The sequence below is a fragment of the Manduca sexta genome, chromosome 17, assembly GCF_014839805.1.
Source record: "Manduca sexta isolate Smith_Timp_Sample1 chromosome 17, JHU_Msex_v1.0, whole genome shotgun sequence".
Lineage (NCBI taxonomy): Eukaryota > Metazoa > Arthropoda > Insecta > Lepidoptera > Sphingidae > Manduca > Manduca sexta.
Window position 1 is genome coordinate 8018397 of NC_051131.1, and position 10144 is coordinate 8028540.

The window sequence follows — 10144 nt, forward strand, 5'->3', positions numbered from 1 at the left end:
TAGGTTATTTACCTAAGGGAAAACAAACTTGTACCTACTTAGAATTTTTTGTGTAGTCATAATGTGAAAAACACTTTTATAAATTGAGTACCTACACCAATAACTATCCAAGTAAATTGCGAGTACCTGCGACGATCATACATTAATATACTATGTAAGGCCACGATACTAATAATGAGCAACCCGCGTTCCGATACCTTGAGGGGAAAATAAAGATGAATAGCTTTGATTTTTATGTCATAATTTTGAAACAATCGTTTTAACATAATCTTAATCAGGGAGTCAACCGTGGATCAAGGAACATTTATTATTTTTCTACTTTCATACACAAAATATCCGGTTATTTTCCAATTTCTAATTTGTGATTAATTTTAGACAGATCCTAAATTTGTTTAATAGTAAACACGGTAAAGTGACTTTCGCTTTAGTTGAATTTGTCGGCTAGGTAAGGGTAGTCATGACAAGAGATTAACCTTAATCTGATAATCATGAATATAAGTTTTGGCATAATAATAGAAAATGTTATACCCGCCGCAGATTTCATTAACTTGTTTTGTAATTATCATCACTTTTCTTTAGCTAATTTATTGACGAGACATCAACCATGGATTTGGAAACAAACATCATTCTTAATGAAAACTAGTACGTAGCCTGAGTTTATGTAAGTTTTATTGTATGACATAATAATAATATATCAAACAGTCGAGAAAGCAACAAATTTCGTAAAAATATTGTAACTTACACCTATTATACCTTGTAACTACAGGTACTAAATTAACATGCAAGGATCGGCTGTAGAGCTTGCTTGATAGTTGCGACACGGTACATCGTGTTCAACAATACGAATACGTTATACGAACGTTGTAGTTGATGTTGATGTAATGATGCCAGCCGTGATTGTGTTGGCCCAGCGATGCATATCAATGTAGCGACCGTCCTCGCGCCCTCAACCCTCCGCCACTCGCCACATATCTACCCGGGATGCAATCTCCGCCTCTACCACGACAAACGATTCCGCTTCGGAAATATCGCTTTAATACACTTCATGAACGCTTTATCTGTTTGAAGACAAGGATTTGAATACTTTGCAGAGTTTTATTTTTGAACATTGGTTTCTTATGTATATAATTAGAACTTATAATAAAATATTTTTTCACCATGATGAATAAACCGCAATATAAAATTTGGAAATCTAATATGGTTAAAATAACATACATAAAATATAAATAATGCTATATTAATGACTAATGTGCGTACAACTTTACTAGGATTATGATGGTACATTTCCAGTTATACCTCTTCAAAGGCTGCAATTTAATACATCGAAAGTTTGTAGAGCTTTTCCCGTTAGCTTTATAACGAAACAATGCGAATTTTGTACTAGTAGTAAAATACAGACCACGGACATTCCTTTAGTAATTTGTGTAACTGCGGATTTGAATTAATTAATGTAGTTTACGGGGTATATGAAGTTATTATTTTAATGCATATATGGTGTTTTGCTTACGTTTATACTACGTATAAATTTCGCTTTTAAAATACTAGATCTACTTAATTCTGATTATAATTATATATTTCACGAGATTTAGAATAAAATAGCATGCGTATATTGTTGCGTATTGCATCTATTTTAGCTGAACTAAAGTGAACCCTTTTGTGAACTAGCCATCAAAAAATACTTACTCTGAATAGGAGAAAGCTGAGACGACTTACTAGTGCATTGTGGAACGCTTTCAGCGAAGCCATTCGGCGGGTATCGCTGCCCGCCCGGGCCTCGCTCGCCCGCCCATTTGTAAATGACAACACGAAACTACATAATAATAAAATTTGTTTTGTTCTTTTTATAATAATTATTAATTATTCTGATGGTAATTTCTTATAAGTACGGTAAAAACAATATAACGCTTGTTTGATTAATGCGTGAATTTGTAATTTGGTCCTCCAAGGATGTTAGAGCTGTTATTACTTTGAAGTCATAGATATTTTTGTACTTACTAGAATCAACGAAATAGCTACTTTAAAATTAACACATAAGTAGAGTAACAACTTACCCTTACTTAGGGTTGATGCAATTCGCTGTGTCAAAATTTAAAACACATTACTTTCGATATTATCAAAAGAGACAGACATTGTGAATATTGCAATGCCGCGGCCCGCATTTCAGGACAAAATGTCTTTTGGAGCAAACATTACAGGTAGGTATTGATATTATGCGCTATTCATAAATATTTATATAAAAGTATGAATTCATCGTTTATATCAAAATTGCCAATCATAGCTTAGGAAGTTACAATAAAAGCTATTATAAAAGTTGCTTTACCTTTTCTTAAGAGGGAATATCATTATAAAATTATTTATGTAAGTTTATTGATATTATATCAATATTTTCTGGTAAATCATCAGAGATGGAACCAATACAAAATACGAGCTTTTCCTAGTTCCAGATTTTAGTGAATCGTATTTTTATACGTGAAATTCAAGTAGTTTCAAGCTAATTTTAAAGGTGTGATATTATATTTGAGCGTTTCTATAAAACGTTCTCTATTAGCTAAAGTGTTTTGTGCAAAGTACCACACATAGACATTCGCTTTGTAGGTAACGGAAGCCATAAATCTATTTTACAAAAACGTGCAGCTACGAGCTGTTCCGCCGCGAGGAAATGGACGTGGTCGAAATGCCACGAGGTCGTCGGGAAACCTCCGCATGCACCTTATCACCACTAGAAGCAGTGTTTTGCATTCATTGACGGAATTGCAAAGGTTTTAAATACTTTTCTATAAAAAACCGCGCACGTAATGGTACGCTAATTACTCCTATTTTGTTTTTTTTATAACATAGAAGCTAGGTTAATTCGTCGCCGACACAGACCGTTTACTGAGCACTCATAATAGGCCATATAATTAGCGTTTAATTTTTTTCACTTAGTTGGGCGGAATAGTCGCCTTTTAGAAATACAGTTTCGTGGGATCTAGGATATCTCTGGCCTCAGTAGACCGATTTGCAACGGCATACATATTTATGACTAGGCTAAGCCCGGTTGAGGACTTGCGAGACACCGTAGGGGTTTATGTGGTGCTCCGTCTATTCATTTTCTGGCGGGTCGTTTATATCACCTTTGTCGCAACGTCAACGCTATTTAAAGGCGTCCAATTCAGTATGAGCCACTGTGTAATGTATGTACTCTCTTTTGTTTTGATAGGTAAGTAAACTTGACTTCTCAAAATGATTTTACCATCATAATACATTGAAAAAGAAACATTTAATAGGTACAAGACATAGTTTAGGTACCTCTAATCTATGATATAAGATAATGGGAATCGAATTGTTATAAAAAAGTTTACAGTGATAATTAACATGTAATGCCTGCATATTTAAAGGAGTAGCCAGCGGTGCAATTGTGCATCCACAGTTTGATCCCATGATAATATTATTATTACTTACTGTCTCTGCAAATATTAAAATATGATGGAATTTTGTACAAAAATGTCATAGCGGAATGTGTGGGATCTGATCTACGGAAGCGGAGCCGGAAGATGTAATGGGCAACTGTTAGATAAGTTCTCAATTCTACAAATAACTAAATAGGTATATGGAGACCAGATTTTTAGAAATCAAGTTAAAATTCTACTCTTAGAAACTTTAATTGACAATCGCAGCCAGTCTTGGTGCGAGTTCATAGTTTTTGTACTCTGTGTAAAATCATTGGCATTGTAAAATATATCATTATTCATTCCATTGCCTTTTATCCCTGTTTTAATTGCTTTCCAATCGTATAATATCGATAACGATTTCGAAGCAATCTTCAAACCCTCGAAACGATCTATGTATCTTCTAGATAGGGAAACATGCCTCTTATTGAAATAAAAATATGTACTATCAACACACTCGTAACATTGCTATTAACAAACATGTATATATATGAACTTGATAAAACTTAGCGATCTGTAATCCATATTCGACTTTCACGGAATTTTCTTTCCTTAAATGCTACTGAGGACGTATCTCTTCCCGTATATAAACAGCGTGATATTACACTTGATAAGTCAAGAAAAACATTCAGGAAAATCGGCGGGAAACCACAGCCAGGAACATTTTTTGTATACTAATTCTATAAACACATACTAAGTATATTTCTAAGAAACATCGAACAGCTGTTAAAATTAAAACATTTAGGAATTGTGTTAGTAAACAAATATTCTTCAAAATACTTTTTGTTTGATATGGACCACTTGTGCCGTTAATATTTCACACCTCTAGTAAGCTTGCACAACACATTTATTTTTAAACTTACAATGTTAGATTGGTAACCTACGCAAATATATCGTATTGATTATAGTAGGTATATAGGATTATATAGGATAGGATTATGTTATATATATAATATGATTATAGTAAACAATTGCTAATATTATATTTTCATACTTTTGTAACCATACAGACACAACCAACATATACATAGCAAGACCGTATAAAAGTGGTGTTGTGGCTGCATCGTGACTATTTTCTGAAGTAAGCTATTTTTAAGCTTCAAAAATTCCATTAACTAAGTACCTTCTTACTTAGTCATTGGAATTTTTAAACTCATGTCGGACCATTATTTTTATGATCGTCGAAACATTAATGACTATTTATCAAATAAATACTAGTATATGAACAAAGTAAGTATGATTTTAACAATAACACACACCGGTGCAAACAGTATCGCATCATACCTTTTTTTTTTTGGTTTCGCGGAGAAAGTACCTTATTACTACCGCCCAGCCTTCGCGGGGGTGACTGAGCTGTTATGCTGGGGTAACCGTGCCTTACGGCCCGACGTTGAGCCGCACGGATTTGATGGTGACCTTCGAGCGACCGCCGGGCTGAGTCCCTAACCATATGTATAACTTAACCTACGCACGGCCTACCAGCTAAAACTCCGCGGTGGCCCTCTTCGGCGCATTTGGGACGGCTGCGGGCTTCCTCTGACGTTGTAGTGTCTATGTCTACGACCGCAGCCGTCCCTGTGCGGTGCCGCCTTGCGGCCCGTCTCCCTATAAGGGGGGCTCAGAAGCCCCCGCGCACCAAAAGGACGCCCTCGGCGTCTACGGCAGTATGAGGCCAACAACACACTGCCGTCCATCCCGGGGTCAAGCGAAAAATGTGCAAAATGCACAAAAATGCACTAGGGCGGACAGCCCCCTGCTGCCCGCTGACGACCCCCTTCGTGGCCCCTATTAGTCGCCTCTTACGACAGGCAGGGGATACCGTGGTGGAATTCTTTAAACGCCCCCATTCCACAGGGCGGATCGAATCATACCTACTTCATCAAACTTATAATGTTCACTAGAAAGTTTCTCAGTTAACCACAACAAGGCTATGGCAATGTTTGGTCTGAAGAAATATTTAGCGATCCACTTACATTATGGACTCGTCAGAAGAAATATTTTGTAAGGGTTCAAGTGAAGGGACACTTGTGGTCAATGTTTCTGCATAGTTACATGAAACACACGACTATAGGTACTATGTTTTATATTTAACCGAAAATTAAATAAAGTAACTAGGACCTGTTTCCCAAGTTTCAAGTAATTTTTGTTTCAGTTATTGTAGTAAACAGAATGTACCATTTTATTCCGATTTATTTGGAAGCATAGATTAGCATGTGACTGTTGTATTTGGTCGACTTATATTATGTATATTTGTGTGACGAATAGAATTTACTCAAAAACTGTGAAAACGGTCCTAAGTCAAGAAATAAATAATTGTCATTGTTATATTTTATACATGAGAAAATATATTTTCTCTACCTAAATGGTAAAGTTCGCATTAAAACTACCAATAAGTACTTATGTCGTACGATTTTAGAACATGTTATATAAAAGAAATTAAATTTTTAAAAAATTGCTTAGTTGGGAACCTCCTATAAATTGAAGTTGGTTAAAATGCTCTCAAGTCTCAGTTGGAGATATGTAGTCTCTATTTTAGATTAGATTCCTTGACTGCTGCCACAGAGTGTAAGGAGATACATTGTACCAAAGACAATACCTAGATGGCGTTGGTTGTTATAATACATCATCTTTAAATACAACGAATAATTTTATAGTTTGACATACGTAAAACTTTTCCCGAATGGTACGGAATCCTTTTGGAGCGTGAGTCCTATTTGCACGTAGATAAATCATTGAATGACCATTATTTACGTGTAACACGTGCAGTGATTTTTGGGATTTCTACTTTAGACGTGATTATTTCCATATTGCAGGTTTAAGTAATGAGTAATTTTGGGCACGTTCTTTTTTTATAGAATGAACATTTAAAAAAGCAGTGAGTCACGTTATATTCATTTGTAATTGTAGAAAACTAAATAAATAGGTTAAATTCAATACATTTACAAATTATAACAACATGATACAGCAAAGAGCGTATCGTTCCTTCAAAAGCTTTTGAGCCTATTGACAAAGAAAACCCTGAAAATTGCTTGCTTGGTTAAATTGACTTTTATAATTGTGTTTTTAATTTTTTTATTACAGGTTCGTCCTTCATCATTTTTGTGGATAATGCCACTACTTTAACAATGTTAAACAAATTATAAAAACTAATTAACCAATATTAAATACCATGATAGATATAAATATAGAAATGTGCCTTTTTACATTTTAAACATACGTAATGGAAAATGTTACCTCAGATCTTACGAATGTATAAGGTCATCACCTCAATAAATGAGATCAACTAGTTATCTTGTTGAAAATAACGCTTTACCATGAGCTATTCTTATGGTAGATGTAAAATAAAAAAAAACGAAAGTTTGGGACAAAATAAATATAAATAAATGTATTTTTTGATTTTACAAGCCCTAAGGCCAATTTGTCTGATCGGTAACATAATACTACAGTCAGAAATATACTTACACCCATACCATATTCGGACTAAACTACAAAATGATAAATAAATCAGAAAAATAAAACCGGGATTTTTGATGAAAATATTCGTTATTCATGGATGATTTTTGGCGCAGCGTTAGCAGAGGTAAAGACGTGTATGTAGTTTCATTTAGTTACGCGATATAAAAATTAGCCTCTATAGGTATTTATTTGTCATTAAAAGAAATTAGTGTGGGTAAGGATTTCCGTAACATAAAATAACCAACTAATACTGAAAAGAAATCCTTTAAACCGGAGTCTAACAATACTTGCACATTATTACTTGGTGGTAGAAACTCTTACGCTACGCTCTTATCTATCTTTTTTTATTACATGCAGAAGATATTCTACCTAATGTAACTAATATTCGCCGCCTCAAATGTAAAGAGTCGAAAAATTTTAATAATAAAGGAATTCCTACACTAAGTTCTTCAAACAATCGAAGGAATTAAGCTAGTGTGATAGCCCGGTTCCTACCAAAGCCCAGTTTTAAAAATTCACACTATAACTTTGCCAAAGGATTTCAAATTAAGCGGGTTTATGTGTCTGCGAATAGAAACGAAGGAGGGTAGCCAGAAACGATTTTGCATCTGCGACTGGTTCTAAAGAGCATTGCCATTTTTAAATATCTGCCATCTTTCTGTATTGCATCGTGACAGTGGCCAAGTTATGATTTCCACAAAGTAAACTCTTTTAAAATAAAAGAAATTGAAAGTACATTGCGTTATTTTGACTATTGTAACATCATACCCTAATCTGTTACACATTGAATTATTTGTAACTTTTATTGTTTTTTGTTCATTGTAATATTTTCACAAGATTTTGTTGAACTCAGGTGAAGTGTTCCTCATGCCCCATGACGGGTTTCCAAAAAAAACATGAAGTGAATGATGGAATATTCAAATATTATTCTTAATCAGTACATATTTATTCCTTTTTTTATTCTATGCGCTATTTTTGTTTCCCTAGAATTTATTTTCAATCATTTTCATTACTTTGTTTCCTTTTTGATTTTTAAGAAATAAATACGTCATACAATGCTTTACAAGACAACAATCAGGGCCCTTATTCTGTATGATAGTGTAAACGCGTAACGCGGCCGTGTCATGTTATCTTCGAGAAATGTGCGTGGAATGGTATTCTGTAAGCCAAATTTCTATAGTCCTAAACATGATGCGTTGTGTTACGTGCTTGTTACACACTGTCAAGATAACGTGCGGGATAGAGAATAAGGCCCCTGTAATCACTTAAATGTCGGTAATATCCATTCTTAAGTAAATATAATATTGCTTCACATGACATAAGTATATCCCACACATCACTCCGTTTTAGTTCAAACATCATTTCGTTTTTTCTATGTTGTAATACAGAACAGAAGCATTTGTTTTTGTTGATGCTTTTATTATTAAACATGTTTTAATTTTTAAAAAATTTTCTTGATAATATTCCTTCACGAAAAGATTTTATGAAGATTTTAAAACTAGGCGGTCCATCAATGGTTCCTTTACCTTACAACGAGGTTATAAAATAACTAACTACTTGATTTTAATAAATAATACATTGGTTTTTGGTCATGAACCGCAGGTTAGATTACCTTATAAATTTTTAGCGACTTTCTCTAAAGAAGAACTTTACTAATAAAGTAAGCAGTTATCCACGTTGGAAAGGCCTTAAAGTCCCTCAATCGTCATATTATTTGAACGGACAGACATACTTATTTATTTACGCAGTTTACTTAGGACGTTTAAGTTAACGTTACCAGTGAATATAACTGAAAGATTCATATACTATTAAAAGATACCTACTTCATACCTAAAGAGAATACAGACAAGATTGAAATATGTCGTAACATTTCAACCTGTAACGTGGTACTTACAAAAGAAATCAATTAACTGACCTAAATGAATTATATTTAAAAAAAAAAAACTTTATACACCTGGTAGGTGGTATATAGGTGGACCTAAGGCCAAGGGCATTCTCTCTCAGTCCACCTTAGGGTGGTGCAGTGATACATACATACAAAAATAATATACCGAAGTTTTTGTAGATAAAGACAATATATACAAAAAAATATTTTAAAACACTGATTTTATTATTTGGTAAATATCAATAAATAAAAAGATGTCATTCGTAATAATCATTTTATACAAAGAAAATATTTAAAAAGGCATATTATAATTATATTTATAAAATTACTAATTTATCAAATACCGCATAAGCGTTAGTTACTTATTTTGTTTTCAGATTTTGAAAAGCTAACTTAACTTCTAGTAAACCTATAAACGTTACCAATGTAACAATCATTGGTAACGTTTTTTCTACCGATAGAATAATTGATTTCATATAGCCTATTACCTCCTGGTACATTTATTATAGTTATTTAGTCATTCCATGTTTCGTTCAATTGAGCTCAGCTATAATCATTAATCATGTCGACGCCATTGAATTGTTCACTGTTAAAAATGTTTTTGTGCATGTAAATAGGTAACTTTGATAAAGCCATACGATAATAAAATTTGCGTGAAAACGCCGAGAAAACGACCAAGTTGCGATTAAAAGAAAATTATCATTTACGTCATTTATATTCCATTTGTTTATCAATATGCTTTACTTTTATGTAAGGTACTCGATACAATTCAGATTTATCTACAACTTTATATAAGCATAATAATATTATTATACAATCATCGTCATCTTCATTATTAATCGTTGCTATTTGTTTCTAGGCAAAGGTTAATCCCATTTTTGACTCAGCATGATGGAGTAGATATATAAACACTTTAAGGATGATACATCATTCCAAATCCGAAAGTGAAATGCTTTACGATGTTATAGATAACCTATTCAGATATCTCACAATCCTCAACAAGGTGTTCTACTTCTGTATATTTTGTTCTGACTCTTACCTATCAAACTTCTTGATCGTTCATAAGGTTGGTAAATACTAATTTATTTTTGTAATATGGTTTCGGTTTACGTTATTTCTATTATTCTTTTTTGAAATACAAATGATATATTCCGAAAATAGAGCTACGTGATATTATACATTATTATCAAGAGTAAGCCGAAACTTGCGGTGGCTTTAAACTTGTTGGTAATATGCCGTGGAATAGCAAAGGTCCGCCGCGTCGGCCCGAGGGACTTAGATATTATGACCCAAAAGTTTTCTAAAGTATGTACATTCATTTCAGTAACATCGAAGTCAAACAATGTCAGATTTGTTGTGCTTAATTAAAAAGATA